The sequence below is a fragment of the Passer montanus genome, unplaced genomic scaffold, assembly GCF_014805655.1.
Source record: "Passer montanus isolate IOZ18808 unplaced genomic scaffold, ASM1480565v1 scaffold5, whole genome shotgun sequence".
NCBI classification, from domain to species: domain Eukaryota; kingdom Metazoa; phylum Chordata; class Aves; order Passeriformes; family Passeridae; genus Passer; species Passer montanus.
Window position 1 is genome coordinate 536,086 of NW_024369929.1, and position 19,294 is coordinate 555,379.

The 19,294-nt window shown below is 50.9% G+C and overlaps 1 long non-coding RNA gene across 1 annotated transcript in view; it reads right to left on the reverse strand.

Annotated features, from left to right (window-relative positions):
- Positions 1 to 19,294, reverse strand: part of LOC120508831 — an 83,486-nt gene that overhangs the window by 46,792 nt on the left and 17,400 nt on the right. Inside the window, exon 3 of the long non-coding RNA XR_005629099.1 lies at positions 8,387 to 8,624. This is a non-coding gene — a long non-coding RNA (uncharacterized LOC120508831). The remainder of the gene's footprint in view (positions 1 to 8,386; positions 8,625 to 19,294) is intronic.

Consider the following 19,294-nt stretch of genomic DNA (forward strand, 5'->3'; position numbering starts at 1 on the left):
CACCTTTGCTGCTCCTTCGTGGGTAGTCCTCGACTTGAATTCTCTCATGCCCAGAGATGGGGGGCTGGGGATGCCAGACCAGTGGAAGAGGTGGTCTCTGGGATGGTTCTCTCATCCTAAAGGTGGGAGTTTGGGAGCTGGTCTTTTTCCATGGGTGAAAATCTAAGTTTTTACTTAATTAGCAAAAATCTAATTAACAAATTCTCATTGAAGTCATGTCAAGCTCTCTTTCCAAACATCACAGTGAGCCACCATCCTGGTCTCCAGCAGCTCCAGCCTCTGTCACAGAGCACCTGCACAGCATCCCAGCAGCTCCAGCTGGCACTCCCAGCAAGGGGCTTGGCTGGCATGTCCAAGCAAGAGGACAGAGGGGGCCCTGCCAGGCTTCTGTCACCCAAAGACTGAGGTTACACCCACCCATAGATCAACCAGTCTGATCAGCCCCACAATCCCTCTCTAAGGAGGGATCCACTAAATACTCCACAGGCACAGAAACCCAGCTTTGGCACCTGGCTGCTTGCAGAGCAACACCTGAGCCAAAAGCTCACAGAGCTGTGGCAATGGGCAGTGCTGCTCCTGCCACCACAGCGGGGTCAGGCCATGGGGACAGTTAATCACACAACCCCAAAATGGCTGGGGTGGAAGGGAGCTCAGAGCTCACCCAGTTCCACCCCTGCCAGGGCAGGGACACCTTTCACTGGGCCAGTTTGCTCCAAGCCTCATCCAGCTTGGCCTTGGATACTTTTCAATTAATTCCAGAATTCAAGAAGGGGCAGGGACTGGTGTCAGGAAGGGGCAAAGCTCCTCTTCTGAGGAGAGCAGCCTGCAGCAGGCCATCCAAGACTATCAGCTCTTCACTAGGATATCAAAAAAGCACTGTAACAACCAGAATTAGAGAGTTTCACCACAGGACTGGACATTTATAAGAGCAGCATCTGCAGGGACTCCCGCTCCAGTGACAATCAGAGCAGTTCCTGCCTCTCCTGCTCTGGGGTGGGAGCTGCTGCCAGCTGGGGTCAGGGGGAATCTCCCCTCACAGGGAAGTATTGCACAATTATGGGCATCATGGGATTTTTATGTCTTCCTTTAAGGCATCCAGCTTGGCTTCTGGTGGAGACAGGATACAGGGCTGTAAGTTCTGTTGGTCTGTTCAGCTCAGTTCTTATGTCCTACTACAAAATTAATGGTTCTCTCACTGAGACTTCATGAGGCAAAGCTGCCTGCTCTGGGCATTCCAACTGGCAAAGCAAAAGTGGGGCTGAAAACTCATTCCTTCCCAATGCTCCTGGATGGAACAGATCCCCCAGCCCCCACACAGGCTCTCTGACTCAGCTACACCAGAGCAGTCCCCCCAAACTCTCAGGAGCAGCACAGTGGTGCTGGACCCTGCTGGGCTGCAGTTTGGAGCTGCCATGCTCCAGGGTCCCTCAGCCTGCTGCTTCCAGGGATACCAGATCCCCAAATCCCTGCTGCAAGGCAGGTGGGTTGCAGGCACCTGAAACCTGACTGTGCCCCCTCTTCAGCAGCCTCTCCTGCTGACTAAAGGGCTGCCTGTCAGGTTAGGCAGGAACAGCTGTCTCAAAAACTGGATTTCAGGATTCACACAGAGGTTCCTCTGATTGTATGGAACAACACCTCATTCATCATTGAGAGAGCCAGACAGAGCCACTCATCTTCACTCGATGACACCTTTTATCTCCAAACACCTAGACTGACTCACAACCAGCCTGTGAACCCATCAGGATCCTTTCACCATGCCAGGGGCGTGTTTTCCTGGCTCACATCCAGCACCGTGCTGGGGGCTGGAAGAATTCCTTGCTCCCATGAGGACTTTTTGAGGGTTTTTCTGAGCAGACACTGTGCTCCTAGTGACTGGAGCAGGCTGTTTTTGTGCAGCTGATTATTTTGGTATCCAAATGGAAGCCAAGCTCTGCAATTGCCTTGTGTGTGGTTGTCTTGTGGCTTGCCCTGAGGGAATCCATGGCACTGCTGGGAATTCTGACCCCAGAGTCCTGACTCAGGCATTCTGCAAAACCACAGGGCCTGTTGCTTCCAGACCCATCTTTGTGCTCCTGTGTGTCTGCTGGGCCAGCACAGGGATGGAAAAGGCAGGATTTGAACTGCTGGACCCACAACACAGCAGTCATCTCCCACGGTGCAGCTCCAGAAGCCTCTTCCCTTTGGCCTTGTGTCCAGCTGTGAACCTCCAAAAACTTCCACCAGATCCTCTCCAACACATCTCCACCTCACTGAAGGCTGCCACAGAGCTCCTCTGCCTCCTCCAAGGCAATGCCATAAAGCAAATTATTGTGCACTGTTAGTTATGGGGGAGCTTTCACACCCGCAGCTTAATTCACTGGGAAAGAGCACTCAAATATTTGAGTGCCCTATTTCAGAGCCCTGACTCTGAAATAGGGAATTTCTCTTGGTGGCCCTTAGACCTCAGTGACAAACTGACCACACAGAACAATGAGGCAGAGGAGCAGAGCCCCTGAGCCCATCCTGTGACACCAAACACTCCTGCTGTGCCCTGCTCTGATCACAGCACTGTGCTGAACCCTTCCTTCACCCCCCAGCTCTGTCTGTCTAGGGGAACAATGTCCTAATTCCTAGAGGGATGCTGACCAAATCATAAAGATGTAATGACATTGTCTGGGCCAACACGCTGATCAATGCCTTTCATGCAAAATTATGCTTTCTGCAACTAATAAATATTGATCCTTTTTGTTCCTGTGCAGCACTGCAATAAAGAGTGACTTAAATGTCTGCCAGCCCTGAGCTTCCACCATCATTTTCCAGCCCCCAGCTCCTTGGCAGCATCCCTCTGCACTTCCTACTGACACTGGTGCCAGTGCCTGATCCCAAGGAGGGCACAGCACCTCCATGAACATCCACCTCCCTCTGTTCTTCTGTCCTTTGAATGGCACTTATGTTACAGGGGTTATGGGAAGCAGTGGAAAATAAATGGAGTTGGAGGGAGTGCTGGAGAAGGGGAGCAGGGTCATGTCCTGGGCACATTTAGGATAATAAACAGGAGGAACCAGGCCAAGTGCAGAACAAATAGAAACATTTACAACTGCTTGGCAGGGGAATCATGTAAGTGCTAATGGGCTTGGTTCAGACTCCTTAAATCAAAGCTCTGGGCTCGGCAGCCAGCGCCTGCTGACCAACTTTGCTGGACACAGGGATCCATTCAACCCTGAGGAAAGGCTGGGCTCCACGTGGCAGCAAGTCCAGCTCCATTTGCTCCTCTTCTGGAGAGGGGTCAAGCAGGACGCTGCCCTTGACACCCACTTGGCTGCCTCAGCTGCACCCCACAGTGCCCGGTGGCCACTGCTCCGCTGCTCCTGCCCACCCAGAGTGATGTGATGGCACCCCTCAGTTGGGCTCCGGGACCCTCTTTGCTCCAGGTCTCACTCCACTGGCTCTCATTCTCCCATGTCCCACCCCCAAGGGGATGAGGAGCCTTTCCCAGTCTCCCAGGAGTGCAGAGAAGGGAGCTGCCCCGGAGAGCACAAGGTGTGAACTCAGAGCCGGGGCTGCCAATGGATTGATGATGACAGGCAGAGGCCTGGCTTCAGTCACTGCTGCCTGGCAGCCAGGCACTGATTGGATTTGTGTGCTGCACACATTTTGGGAGCACACTGCCTTAGATTCAAACCCGTCCTGAGCAGAGTTCAGCTGCAACAGTGAACCACAAAGCAGGAAGGGCCAAAGGTCCACAGTGCCCTGTACAACCTCAGTGAAATGTGCCCTGCTCCCCTCCCCACGCAGACAGCAGAGTGCTGAGAGGGCTTTTAAGGTAAAAAAAACCCCTACAGATAAATACTCTGCCTCTGGATTACAGAGCTTAAAATATGATGCCATCTCCCCCAGATTGTGAATGGGTTCCCTGAAGAGCTCCTTCAGTTCTGAGACCCTCCCTTCCCCATTCCCCTCCTGGGAGAATTGGAGAGGCAAAGGGCTGCTGTTCCAGCAGATTTGCAGGAGTGGGAGTTGAAGAATCAATGAAGCTCTGAAAGCCAGTGGGGAAAGTCATTCTGCACCTTCCTGACACCAGGAATAAATGATTCAGCTGGAAAGGGAAAAAAAAATCCAACAACCCTCAAATGAGGCTGGAATTACCCTCTGGAGAGATATTTCATCTTGAGGAATTGTGTTTGCTGCAGTGTTCATCTTACTGAGCCACAGCAAGGCTTTAATATCCAGCAAAAGGTCAAACCTAAATGGGAATTGCCAGAGCCTGCTGGAGCTCCTGCCTGCACATGAGCTCCCAACCCTCACAAGGAGCAGCTACGCCCAAACCAAGGCCTGAAACAGGGAATGGAGCTGAGCTGGACCACGTAAGAATATCTCCCTTCCCTGTGAGATATCTCCCTTCCCTATGGGATATCTCCCTTCCCTGTGGGATCCCAGACACAGCTCAGCCCTGCCCTCACTCCCTTTGGATGGGTACAAAAGGAACAGACCTGCCTGCCTGGGTGTCTTGAGCAGGGGGAGTTTGGAGAGAATGCTGAGAGCTTCCAGATGTTTCCACCAAAGGGATGTAACTGATTGTCAGGGAAGATGGGATTTCAAGGCACCCAGCTGTCAGCTGCTCCTCAGCTGGAACATCCATGCTTGAGGCACTGCCAGTGCCCTCCAAGTCCAGCACGGTCTGCAGGGCTGGGGGAGCTCTCTCCTCATGCCCATCAGCTCCCCATGGATAGACAATTTTTCCCACTTTTCCCACTTCTGCTTTGGTACTGCTGCTGTCTCACTCCCCCCACACATCTGTTTAGCCTCTCCTTGGTAATTTGTACCTTTCTTCCTTTCCTCAGACTCAGCTCTGCCCTCTGTGACTCTGGTATTGCCATGCCAGGCTGCAGCAGAGTTCCAGGGATAAATTAGGCAGACAGGAGGTGAATGCAGAGGTTCCCTGGGAGCTTTTAGCCTCTCCTTGGTGATTTGTACCTTTCTTCCTTCCCTCAGACTCAGCTCTGCCCTCTGTGACTCTGGTATTGCCATGCCAGGCTGCAGCAGAGTTCCAGGGATAAATTAGGCAGACAGGAGGTGAATGCAGAGGTTCCCTGGGAGCTTCCTGTCTCCTCTACACTGTGACAAAGGTGAGTGTCCAAGAAAAGAAAGGAGGGAACTGAGCCCTTCCTGACCCATCAAGAAGGCACAAAGCTCATCAGTGAGCTGAGCTGAGTAGAGGGAGGTTTTACCTAAAGCAGAGCTGAAAATCTGCTTGGGCTTTGACCTTGATAGCAAAACTGGTCCCATGCTACAGGCTAAATCCAGACCCTGCAAGGAAACAGATTTGGGAACTATCAACAATCCTGACAGCCCTGAACCTTCCACTGGCCACCTCAGTCATTCCACACAACGTGGAGCCCTCCTGTTTTCCTGTTCAGGACCTTGTCAACCTCTACCAATGCACCCTCATCCTGCCCAGCAATTCCAGCTGTCCTTTCAGCTCTTCCTGATGAACAAGGTGCCATCCCTGATGGGCAACATGCTGGTTTCTGTGCCAATGATGAGGAACATCCACTGGGGATGGAACCACCACTCTCACTTCCACATGTGACTCAAGCCAGGTTTCACTATGTACAGAGAGATTAAATTTCTCTAAGGTTAACACAAGATAATTTTTTGCTCAAATATTTACAGTTAGAGCTCACCAGAAAATCAACAGGATTCTGCTGGACAACACTCAACTATCCACATCCCCAAAAGGCAAACAGGGTTTTTATGTGGTATGTAAAGTATCCTGAGAAGCCATCCAGAATGAAGCCCTCACAGTTGCTCCTGGGCCAGGCTGGGTGTGTGCCATACATCCATGCCTCTGAGGGAAGCAGGAAAAACTTGCTGGCCTTTTCTCCCTAATAATGAGCCCACATGGACACAGCCAGAGCAGGTCACCAGCCCCTGCTCACATGGGCACACAAACAGAGGAGGTGAGACCATTCAGAACTGCACCCAGCAGCCACACACTTGGGAAGCTGTGGAGAATGGGGTCAGATTGCTTCTCCCTGGGTTTGGCTTTATGGAGCTGTTTGTGTCTCCTGGATGCAAAACTTCCCCGGCAATAAACCGGAGCTGTCATTTGGAGATCGTGTCCTTTCTATGCAGGATGTTTAAATCCAAGCCTCAGACTTGTGGTTGGCAGGGAACAGGGGCAAACAAAGAGCCAAACAATCTGCTGTCAGCTCCTGAGTGCCCAGTCTGCCCAGTTATCCCTCCTGTCCAGGGGGAATGGTGGAGTACAGAGGCAGTGGCTCAAGGGCCTGTCACAGATGGAAGCTGCTCAGACTTACAAGACAGAATTTAAAAAACCCAGCAGACAATAAGTGTGCTGAAACATTTAGGCTTTCCTCCCTCCTCTACAGGGTCTGTTGTTTCATGAGCAGAAGGAACACCCCCACAGCTGCAGTAAACATCTGGGGCTTGAGGAACATTCCCTGACTGCTTCTAAACCTTTGTTTGCTACTCCCCCAACCCCTGATCCTGTTTTTGACATGTCAACCTCCACTTGAGGCTCCCCCCACCTCCTCCTGAGACTGCTCCTGTCTGCTGTGTGTCCCCCTGAGGTTTCATGGTTTTCTGTTAGGGAAGTTTGCCAGAGCTGCTGTCAGGTGCAGAAGCTCAGGTGGAAATGGCACTCTCCCTCCTCTGCTCCTTTCCAAGGGTTAAGAGGGAGGGTGAGCACAGGCTGGATCCCTGCATGAAGAGCTCTGAAGGGAGCACAGACATCCTCAGATGTTACTCCCACCGAGGTGATTTAACAGCCTCCCCTTCCTAGCTGGACAACCAGCTTTCCAAGGGAGTCAATGATTTTCTGAGGCTTTTCTAATAGGCTGTGCTTTTCTGGGATGAAGCTCCTGCCTTTGAAGGTGTCTGATCTCTCCCAGAGCCCTGGGCTTTCTGCTTACTCTGCTCCCCCATGCAACCACGTCCTGCAAAGGCATCCCAGGCCAGCTTCTCTCTCTGCTGGGTGCAGAAACATTTCCCTGCAGCCAAAGTGTTTGTGCATGGTGCCCTCAATCCACCAGGCTCACAGGGAATGCAGGAGGGCACACAACCCCTTCCTCTTGGCTGCCACCACTGTCCCCTGTAAGCAGGCAAGCCCCAGCCCTACAGATGGCAGGCCAGCCCTCCCTGTGCTGCTGAATAAAGGAACACAGAGGCAGGGGCGAGGGGAATGCAGACAATATCCTAAACAAATCTGCTGTTTACAAAGTCCTCTGTAAACTGTTTACTTTGCTGGGGAGAAAGCAGGGAGGAACAGCAGCTGGAGAGGGCTCTTCCCAGCGGGAAGAACTCCACTCCTGTTTGCTGCACTGCTGTGGGAAGGAGTGGAGCTGATGCACATCTGGAAAGGGTGCAAAGGCTTGAGAGAAAAGAAGAGGCATCAACATCTACTCCCCCAGCCTGTCAGGAGCTCTGGCTACCTCAGCACTGCCTCCCAGAGCACACTGAGGAAGGTGGTCTGTCGCTGGGGTGCAAGGTGACAGGGAACAGCCAACCTCAGGCTCGGAGGATGCCTGTGATGGTCAGGCTGAGCTGTTCCCTGCTGCCAGAGGAAGCATCCCAGCCAGCCCTGAAGCTCACTTGGAGCCACTTGGCTCTTGGGCTGTGTGAGGAGCCTTGTGACTCTCATCCCTCAGAAATGTGTGGTGCCTCCTGCTCATGGTTAAACACGGGGCCTCAGGAATACCAGCTAGAACATTGCAAAGTGCTGGCATAAAATAAAAGAGTGTGCCTCTAATCTCCTTGTTTCCTGTCCATGGAAGGTTCTTTGAAGTGCCTGTGCTCAGGGCAGTGCTGGAACACCCGTGACCCAGCTGGCAGACACAGCCTGACTGCCCAAGCCCTGGGGCTGCCACGGGCAAGGAAGGCTCTGAGGGCAGACATGGAAGAGTTAAACCTCAAACACCCTGGATCAGTCCCCTTCACACTGGAAGGTTGATTTTGTTACTTGAGCAGGATGTGAGAAAACACAGCCTCCACTCAAGGAAGGTGATAAGTGCTGTGAGCCCAGAAATAGCCCCAGAGGGGCAGGGGAATGGGCAGCCAGCTGGAGCAGCAAGGACAGAGAAAACATCCTCCCTACACATGATATGGCAACCCCTGTCCTGCTGGTTGGAAAGAAATACAGGTACAATGACTAAAAAAAACAAAAAAGAAAGACAGCAAACTCAGGCTGCCCAGGGAAGCTGTGGCTGCCCCATCAAGGCCAGGTTGGATGGGGCTTGGACCAACCTGGGATAGAGGAGGGCATCCCTGCCCATAGCAGGAGGTGGAATGAGGTGATTTTTAAGGTCCTTTCTAACCAAAACCAGTCTGTGATTCTATGAATACAGGCACAGTGATTTTAAAAAAATAGGACATCGGTCAAACTCACCTATTTGGTGTGAAGGGCAGTGCTCCATCAGCAAGGGGTAAGGGATGTTCATCCAGATTTACTCTCACACACAGAACAATTCCACTCTCAGCACCCTCACCCTCCACCCAGTCATTCTTCCAGGGCTCAGTGGTGTCCCTTTGCTGACCAGGAAGAGGATGGAGGGGTCTCCCAGCAGAACCAAACACCTCAGCCAGCCAGAATGTCACGACATTGGCAGCACCTCTCAAAGACTGAGCTAAAAGAAAAGAGGAAAAAAAATACCCAAACTTTGTCAGGCCAAGCCATTACAAAAGACCATCAAGTTCCTTTGTTGAAGAAAAAAACTCAAATCCAAAAACATTTTTCACAGCCAACCCCAAAGAAAATTTGTTTGGTTTTGGTTTCAGAGCTTTTGTGCAGCTCTAAAAGCATCAGCCAGTTACATTTCTGAATGAAATGGCTCCTCAAAATGAAAACTTGAGCAATTTTGCTTTAAACTAAGTCAGAAAGGACTGGAGCTGTAATCCCACAGGAGTGCTGGATGTGTTTCCTTGGCTCAAAATGACTTGCTGAGTTTGCCCTGAATTTTGTGGATATTTTTGCTCGACACCACATGGCTCAGGCACAGTGACAAAGCACCTTCAGAGGAGCAGTGACCTGCAGGGATACCCCAGTGCTCCCTAAGCCTTGAGAAACCCCCTGTGGAGGTGGGTAGGCACAGTTTGGAATAGGTGTCAGGGCTTTTTGGTGAGTGAGCAGCCTTTCCCACTTCTATTTTAATTCTGAAGGTCACTTCTCTTCATACAACCAGCACAGCCAGGGCAAAGAGATTCCTTCATGCAACATCTCCAGTGTGAGCACCTTGCCCAAAAATCCCACAGGCAAAGGCAGAGGGACAGCACAGCAAATTAATCCAGCATAAATTCCCTCGTGCCTGGTGTGACAGGCTGGTCAGCACCTGTGTCCTGCTAATGACAAAGGCATCATCTCTTCCCTTCTTCTTCCCAGGGGTTTTATTACTACAAACCTTCAAAACACAGACAAAATGATCAGGAATTAACCCACACATTTTCTCAGCATGGAGCTGCAGACTCACATGTCAGGCAATGTCCCAAAATCACCTGCTGGAATGCTGTCCCAGACATGTACCTAGAGCAGCCCTACACTCTCAGCCTCCTCCTGGGCCTTCCAGGAGCATCCCTGTTGTATTTGCAGGGTGCCCCGATGAAGGAAGAAATGATGAGTCTGATCCCATGTTCTCAGAATGCTCATTTATTATTTTATGATCTATATTATATTAAAGAATACTAAACTATACTAAAGAATACAGAAAGGATATTTACAGAATGCTAAAAAGATAACAATGAAACTCGTGACTCTCTCCAGAGTCCTGGCCCTGATTGGCCAAAGAGTGAAAACAACTCCCAGCAGAACCCAATGGAACACTCACCTGTGGGTGAACAATCTCCAAACACATTCCACATGAGCACAACACAGGAGAGGCAAATGAGATAAAATTGTTTTCCTTTTCCTCTGAGGCTTCCCAGCTTCCCAGGAGAAAAATCCTGGGTGAAGGGATTTTTCAGAAAATGTGAATGTGCACATCCCCATCCCTCCCTGTTGATTTAGAGGATGGCTGGGATATGGTCTGAGCCCCTGGGAGCTGTGGGAAGGGGAAAAGCAGAGCTGGGAGGAGGCAGTGGCCTGGTTTGGGGTGAGGATCCATGTCCCCATGCTTGCCCAAGGTCAGGGGGCAGTGGGAGCTGCCCCCCACCCCTGCATCTCCTCACCCCTGTTTCCAGACAACCCTCCCTGCTGGCATGCCTCGGGCCCTCCCATGCATGCAAGTATTCAGGAATTCTTGCCATTAATTCCCTGTCATCCCCCAGACAGCTCTGCTGTGTGGAGGAGTGGCACAGAGCAGCAATTAGGGGGCAAAGACAGACTGCCAAGGGAGGCACTGAGGTCACACCTGTGCAGCTCCAGAGCTGTGCTGGGAGAAAGCCCTGACCAAGCTCCAGAGGGAACAGCAGCTCCTAAGTCAAACCCAAGTAATAAGGTGGGCTTGTAGGGGGAGAGATTAATCATTATTGGCAGCAAAGAATGTGCAAGTCTAACAAAAGCTAAAGGGTTTTTTATTACAGTCCAACTGCAGCTGGGAAGACAATGTTAGCTAAGAATCATTAAATCTGTTGCAAGAATAAATTTTCTTTGATCCAAACCATAAAATGGGAGTGAAATCCTCTTAAGCCAGCAGCAGCTCCTAATGGAACAGACATTATTATTTTTTTGCAAACCAATAATAGAAAATAAAAAAGGGTTAGATTATTAAGTGAATAGATTAGGCTCCCAAATGGTAAATATTTAGTCAAGCAAAACCTGCCTAATTTAATACCTGCCTCAATTAATTTTTCAGTTTGGGATTATAATTGAAAGGAATAAGGGCATTTTCTGACTGTACAAACAGGGATTCATGAACCCTCTTTGCCAGAACTCAGGCAGGAGAAGAAGGACCTAGGGAAACTTTCCCTTGCTAACCCCAGGTAATGTCAGAGCTGCTGCACATGCCAGAGATGAGCTGGCAGCTTCTGCAAGCCTGGAAGATGGAAGGTGAAGCCAAGGTCCCTCTCACAGATGGTCATTAAATTTCCTGAAACATCTGACCAGGAGGTCACTCCTGATATTATCAAACATTAAAAATATTACAGAAAAATTGAAGTAATTTCTTACTGCAGTCTGATATAGTCCCTGCTTTCAGGGCAAGCTTGGAGTATTTCTCCCTCAGTGCTTTTCCCTCTCTGCCAGACACAGGAGATGTGGGAAGGGAGTGGAACTCTGAGCTCCAGCATTCACATGGGCTCTGTACACCCAGGTGGGAATATTTACCTACCCAATCCCTTCTCAGGGGCAGGTGGTGCAAAGAGAGTGTGTCCTGTGCCCAGGGAGCCTTTTCCACTCCAGACACTGCTCCTCTGTGCTCTGGACAATCTGTCTTCCTCCTCCATGGGCTCTGCTCCCTTCCCACTCTCCAGAGGGATCCTTGGCTGCTCACACCTTTCAGGCCTCTAAAAAGTTACCTGATCTAAACTGGCCTCTGCACAGTGGAGCTTTGCATCAGCAAGTCAAGGGAGGGGACTCTGCCCCTCAGGTGAGACCCCCCTGCAGAGCTGCCTCAGCCCCGGGGCCCAGCACAGGGAGGACGTGGAGCTGCTCAGAGAGCCCAGAGGAGCCCATGGAGATGCTCTGAGGGTGGAGCCAGGCTGGAGAGCTGGGGGTGCTCACCTGGAGAGGAGCAGGCTCAGGGAGAGCTCAGAGCCCTGCCAGGGCCTGGAGGGGCTCCAGGAGAGCTGGAGAGGGACTGGGGACAAGGGATGGAGGGACAGGACACAGGGAATGGCTTCCACTGCCAGAGGGAAGGGTTGGATGGGATATTGGGAAGGGATTTGTGGCTGTGAGGGTGGGCAGGCCCTGGCACAGGGTGCCCAGAGCAGCTGTGGCTGCCCCTGCATCCCTGTAGGTGTCCAAGACCAGGTTGGACAGAGCTTGGAGCAGCCTGGGCGGGTGTAATGTGTCACTGCCTGTGGCAGGGGGTGAGACTGGATGAACTTTAAGGTCCCTTCCAGCCCAAACCAGGCTGGGATTCTCTGATTCTCTGACTTTTACAGCTCATATGCACAAAACACACTGATGTGCTCAGCAACAGCCATCCACAACAGCTTGCTATCCCCATCACTTACACCACAGTTCTTCTACAGATGAAGATTCCTGGAGCAACTCCACACCCCACTACTGATATCAGCACTAGCTCTGCCCTGGAAAGAACCTCATGGTCACTGGCTTGCAGCTGGCAACCAACTCTGCTCCTAGAAGCACACACTGCAGTAAGTGGGAAGAAGAGAAACATGTGAGTACAAACCTTCCTGCCTGCAAGCATTTCTGATCCCGGCTTGACCAGCTCAAACTCAGCTCCAGGAGTGTAAACTTCAGTGCATGTCTGAAGTCTTTTGGGGAGGAAGATGAGAAAGCAAATGGGTTTATCTGAAATAGATCTTGCTGTCATGTCAGAGCTCTGTTGCTTTTGATTTCCAGACAGGAACCTCGCTGGCAAGGGCTGGTAAGTGCTGCAGGCTTGTGCAGGCTCTCCACACAAATTCCTGCTGCAGGTCTGGTTGTATGTTGTGCACAAGGGCCAGTGGGGACAAAAATGAGAGAGAGAGAGAAATGGATTCAGTAATGAAATCTTGAAGTAAAAATGTGGCTGGTCAGATGACAGCAACAGAGGTCAGGAGTACTTTAGACCCAAACAGCTCTTAAATCCAGGTAAGAAACGGGACATGTGTGGAACAGCAGAATCATCAGAAATAGCAGTTAATCCCAAATTGGGAGCACGTAAAGCCCAGAGCTTGCCAGGGAACAACATGTCAGCAGGATTACGGGCAAACCTTACAGGGCAGCTGTGATTCTGCAGGCCTGAGAAGCCAATTGTGATCAAAGAGCCACGCAGGCACAAGAGGAAACAGCATGGAACCCAGAATCCTTCTCCTGAAGACAGATGGAGGTGAGTGACAGCCCAGCAGATCCTTTCCAAATCACCCCCTGGGTCCCAGGAGCAATGGATGGGGGACTGCTCACGTGATGCTGACTGACACGCTGCAAGATTGTCTGTGGGAAAGGAACAAGAGGGGTAATTTTATTGTCATGTCCCGCAGGGGGGTGTAAGGAAAATCACAGCATGAGAAAATGACAGTGTATCTGTCTGAGGTCATTTGCATGCCCAGATAATCTGTGGGAGGAGAGCCAGAGTCGCTGTGCTTGATAGAGGCAACACCACGACAATGGGCCTGGGAATGGGGAGATTTGCAAGCCCTGAAACCAGCCTGGTGTTTGCTGCTCTCAGAAACCAAAATGACCTGACTTCATCATTTAGGCTTCCACGATTACACTTGCCTCCCTCATTATGGGCTGTATGGTGGTTTCATCTTGCTGATGGCACAGAGGGACAGTCCCACGCTCAGAAGTGTGCCCACATCCCAAGGACACACTTAGGGGACACAGAGAGACCATACACAGGCAAAGGAGCACAAACATGAAGGCAGACACTGGGTAGCAGTAGCAGGGCAGCCCAGGAGATTTTAGCAGGGACCCAAAAGAAGGAAAAAAGGCTTTGTCAGTGGTTACAGGTTGCTCCTCTGCTGCAGAGGGAGTAACCTGGGAGAAGCACATGGTGGCAGATGGGAACTGGCATGGCTGGCAGGAAAACTCAGCATGTCTGCAGTGGAAAATCCAGCTGATGGCTGGATGGAGCAGGGCCAGGAGGACAGGCTGCCTGCAGAAGGCACAGGCACTTCACAGGGAGTGTGAGGGAGATGGTGACAGGTTGGGTGAGACTCTCACACAACCCTTTAACACTGCACTGCCAGAGGCTCCCAGGAAAATCCCAACGATAAGGTGTGTGGGACTCTGCACAGCACTGATAATGTGGCAGAAATCTGATTGCTTCGAAAACCTGGGCATTCCAAAGGGATTTCAGCTGGGTGCACAGGGAGGACGAGTTGGATTTCAGAGATAACCTTTGAGCAGAACCATCCAGCTTTCAGCAGAGCCCAGATATGGGTATTTAGAGAAAGGTCAAGTCAAAGAGAATGGAGGGGGTGAGTGGATGGTGAGAAAGAGACATCAAGAAAGGAGCAGGAAGAGCAAGCATGAGGAGATTTAAAACTCCTGAGCTGAAGGCAGGAGGTAGGTGTCCAGGAAGGGCTGTCAGAAAGCAGAATGTGAATTAATTTAGACAGTGCAGGACGGTTTAGAAAGAAAGTGATCGCTCTGTGAGTCATCAGCAGGACATTAAATATGCAAAATTTGTAAATAAGGTCACCCCGAGAGGGAACACAGAGCAGGAAGAGAGGAGGGCTGGGCAAATAGCCAAGGATGGAGCAGGTGAAGTAGCTGACAGTACCTGAGGATTGCCAAGCAGAGCAGGCACAGCCCCAGATCCATCAAGGCAGGGGGAATTGGGCAGAGGGGAATAAAAAACCTCCACCAACAGGTAGACTTGTCCCTACCAGACCCAAAGAGAAAGCAAACTGTGATGTCAGTGTGCTAGTGGCAGCCATAGATTGGAAAAGACAAGCCCACAGCTGCAGCTGGCAGGGAGCTGTGCGGGAAGCTGAGCCTACCCAGCATTATTCAGCTGCTTCCCAGGTGCTGGAAGAGCCAGAGCTCGTGTCTGTGATTGCAGGGGCAGGAGCAGTGGGATCCTGAAAGGCTCAATTGACCTCAGGTTACAGAGCCAGCTGGGCACACGCCAGGGCTGAGCTCACCCACTCACCTGGAGCTGGCTGGGAAGCAGAAGGCAGCTCGAGGGGAATGCCAGGTTACCTTGTTGCTGGCAATGGCCTCTCATTTGTCAGGGAGGGATGCAGGCAATTTACACAATTGGGAGTGCTGCAGGTGTTAGGCAGCCACCCCGAGAGCTCAAGACAAGAAAGAGATGCTGAAAAAAAGCAGATCCATTCCGAGCTGCAGAGAGGCTCTTAGCAAGTCCAGCAAGCCCCAGGCAGAGCTCGGGGAAGGGGGGCTGGGAACAGACCACTGGAACAATGGTCCAAGGACAAAAGGGCTGCATTAAAGGGCCTATTCTGGTAGTTAAGCCAGGTTTAAGCAATTTTGCTGCTGCCTAATCTGAGGCTAATAATGTCAGTCTTAAAACCTGGAAATGCCTGGCCAAGTCAGTGGAGGAGAGAGGGTGAGGCACTTCAGCAGTTCAAGCATTGTTTCTTTCTGTCTGTTCAGGACAAAGGCAAACTCCTTTCAGGTTTAAAGTACATGATCCCTGATGCAAGTAAGATATTATACAGACCTGATGCTGTGCTGTGATGGGGTGAGGAGCCTTAACATCTCTGTCTGGTGCAACCCCCAGAGGCAAAATTCAGTGAGCTGGTGCCAGGGTGACTGGCAGAGGTTATCCAAAAGCCAGGCTCCATGAAATGCAGTTAGGCAGGACAAAGCGGCCTGGTCTCTGCAGGCTGCCTGCTTTGTTGTTTACCTGACCCAGCAATCCAGAATTTCTTTTACACAGCTTCATTTATAAAAGAATCCACTCTGCAAAGCACAGCTTAGCTCAAATTTCCACTACCAGACTTCATCAGATCACTCCAGGCTCTGAGACCACTGTCTCCACACAGCAATAGGCATTATCCTCAGGCTTTGTGTGTGTTTCTGTTACCCTTCCATTTTCCCTTCAGATATGACATGCAATTCCTAGAAAATATGTCATAAACTCTTCTGCTCTGGAGTTCTGCCACCTCTGATTGCATTCATTTGAGCCAAGGATGTCGTTTCAAAGTAAATCAATAAACAAGGCTTAAAAGGGGCCTACAGACAGAGGCTGGGGCAGCACCAGCTCCCCCTCCCCAGTTACCTCTGCTGTGCTTCAACCTAACCAAGTAAATGGGTGAAATCCACAGGAAAACACCTCCCAAAGCTTCTCAGTGTTGATTTACATTATGGGAGTAGGGGCCTGGGTCTGCCTTGCACCTGGAATATCACTTCCAGTGTTCAAAGTCCCAAATGAGTAGGAGTGGGTGTCACAGCACAATCAGGGCTGGTGGGAGGCTCTCCCAGGGATCACTGGCAGGGATACCCCTCACTGCCAGCATCTGGCACCCACAGGGGGCTGCAGCCAGGTCTCCTGGTTGTTGCAGGTGGTCCTGGAGAAAGCCAAGGAAACATCTCAACTCCAGTGAGAGATTGGAATGGCAAACCTGGAAAGTCTGGATTCAGAAAGGGGCCATGCACCTCCCACTCTTACTGAAGATATTTAGGGCCCCTCAGGCTTGCTATCACATGGAGAGTGACACATCCAAGTAGAACAAATCTAGATTTATCTGGGAATTCCAGGGAAGCACATCTTCACCCCTAATCCTCCTTTCCACTACTTGTGGCTTCTCGTCCCTCCCAGCACACCAACAGCCATTGAGGCACAGGATCTGATCCTTGTGAGTCTCCCAAGAAGCTCTAACAAGGCAGCTCCTCCAAGGTGATCCATAATGGACCCCATGAGCACAGCATGGAGTGCTGGCTGAGCACTTCCCTAGGGAATTGCTGAGAGGTGGGTTATTCATCACCAGGAGCTGTCCTGCTCTCCAGGATCAATGCACACAGGGGCAAGGGAGCTACCAGAGAAACCTCTGACACAAAACCTGCTTGGCTGAACTCACAGCAGGATTTACAGAGCAAATTAACTCCACTGGTTGAATTACTTGCATTTTTTTTTCTTTCAAAATCTCCAAAGGCTGCATAGACACAATGCTGACAACTCAGCCAGAGAGGAGGGCTGCTGTTGCACACAATGAGAATGAAGACCCCCAAACAACTGATGGGTTTTTGCCTGGCTGCACCTTCAGCTGAGATCTCCATTACCTGTGTGCTGATGGTTGTATTGGTGTGTCTGCCTGGGCTTCCTCGGGCCAGCTCAGGACACCTGCTCTGCTGTTGTGCTCGCTGTAAAACAGAATGAATCACTCAGGGTAGAAGTGATCTCTTGTTTTGGTTGTCTTCATGGGCTGGTCTCTGTTCAGTGCTCTGTGCTCTGTTTCCAAATCCAGCATTGTGTGTGTAGAATCTGATTATGGGAGTTCACACCAGCAGAATATACATCCAATGTAGCAATCACACACAGCTCTGGAAGAGCCTCCCACACAACACAGTGGCACAGGGGAGCTCCACTAGAGACGTGTGGGACGAGCAGCCCACGTGTCTCCTGCACAACCAGATTACTCAGCCCCGGAGTGCTGCTTGAAGCAACATTTTCTTGGGATTCAGGGAGAGATCCCACAGCCTGCTGCTCTTTTTTGTGGGGTCTGTCCTCGTTCACAGAGCTATTGCTCATTGCCTGGAAGGCTGCATGCCACCAAGGTGCTCTGAGCTATCCCAGCCTGCAAAGAGGGTTCCTGTGAGCTGCACTGAGTGACACAAGTGCCACAAGCACATCCATGACACTCCTCTGCACAGCACCAGGCATCTGAACTGCACACACTGCTGTGGTGCCTCAGTTTCTCTCTGTGCCTCCAGCACAGGCTTCCCTGCCCCTCACCCAGGCAAACCCCAAATCCAAAAGGCCAAATTCTTCCCTGTGTCCATGCAAAGCAGAGCAATGGGAAACACTCCCCTCCCACCCTGCCCAGGACTGCAGAGCTCTGTTATGTGGCCCCAGTGCAACACTTCCAACCCAGAGCTGCTTTTCCTGCTGGGAAACATCCCCAGCTCTGGGCACCTGCAGCACCGAGCAGCTTTAGGGGTGCTCAGCCATGGGGTAATTAATGAACACATGTGATCACTTCTATTATCTGCAATTTGAAGGCACCTCTTATCAAGGCAGAGCTGGAGCTGTGCCCACCCAGGGCACAGCCACATCTGGGGCTCAGGACCTTTGCTCACTCATTCTCCCTGGCTGCTCAGGGAGTCAGGTGGTGCTGTTCCTAGAAGGTGAATAAATTATTACTGCAAATTACTCTGATGAAGTGGCTTTTATTAGAAAGCCAGACACAAAGGGAGTTTGCTGATTGGCTCCCAGTGATGTCATACCCAGCACAGCACTCAAACGCAGAGATACGAATTTTCTTGTCTGTATTTTGCATATAATTTTCATTTTCTCCTGGCAATAAAGACACCAGCGAAGCCTTTCACTCGGGGAGGGTGGTGGGGGGTCTGTACTGCTCAAGTAGCTGATGAAAGAGAAGTGGCCTTTGTTCCTCTGCCTTGCAGGGAACCTCAGGCTAACAGTTTGCACCCACAAAGGCACTGTGGTTTTTTGCTCTCTTACAAACCCATCACTCCATTTTCTTAGGTGGCTAGCAGAGAAATTGGCATTTTTTGGGCTTCACTGTATCTAAAATCATTGTGATCACAGAGATTTTGCTATTTACAAGCTGAAGCTTAAAGTGCAGATAAAGCAACAGCTTTCTGATCATCACCGGAAGGTGGGTACAGGGCTTTGGGAAAAAACAGGCAGCAAAATCCCAACTAATTATTTCTTTTCCAAGTTTCACATGGTGGTTGTTCCTCCCTGCAAAGCCATTGTGAGTTCTCAGTGAGGTCTGTCAGAGGCAGACTCAGTGACCAGCACACCGCGTGCTCTCTAATTGAATGTCCTATCGAACTTACAGAATTTCCCTAGGAAACGTTCCAGCTTTAATCATTCCTGGATGCAACAGGCTCAAACAGCAGAGCCCTGTGAGGAGAGCAGGCATGGAAGTATCCCTTGCCTCACTGAACTGGAATGAACTCCCAAATTCAGGCGAAGGCTGTGGTTTCCTTAGCAGCTCCCTCACGCAAGGCTGCCGCAGTTCTGGGTCCCTGCTGTCCCTGCTGAACCTGGACACGGGCAGAGGGGAAGGTTTTCCATACCTTCCTGCCTCCATTATGTACCACCGAGGTGTAAATTTTGCTGGGATGGCCAAGTGTAACATTTCCAGCCCTGGAAACAGGCTCCTGCTTGTTCTGTGCAAACACTGGGCTCTCCTCCAGCAGAGCCAGCACAAATCCTGAGCTGACCTACAGTGCCTGCTATTCCCCTTTGATTATGGCTCCAAAGTCATTTGTCCTACAAGGGCAGAAAACAAAACACATCTATCACTTGGAAGATGTCCTGGAAACCCCCAGACAGTTGTGCTGATGAAACTGGACACTGAGGGCTACTGGAGAGCTCAAACACAGTTAGATTTGCTGTTCCCAGTCCTGGGGTCACGACTCCCTACAACATCATCAACTCCACTTTATTCCAGGTGGATCGAAGTTGGAAATAATTCTCTCTTATTGTCTGAAGATTTGCTGAGCTCCCTGCCCTTTGTGGAAAACAGGAGCTGCCCTCAGACTCCTGGATGTTGGATCTGAGGCTTTTGAAATCCTGAGGGTGAAGGTGCAAGG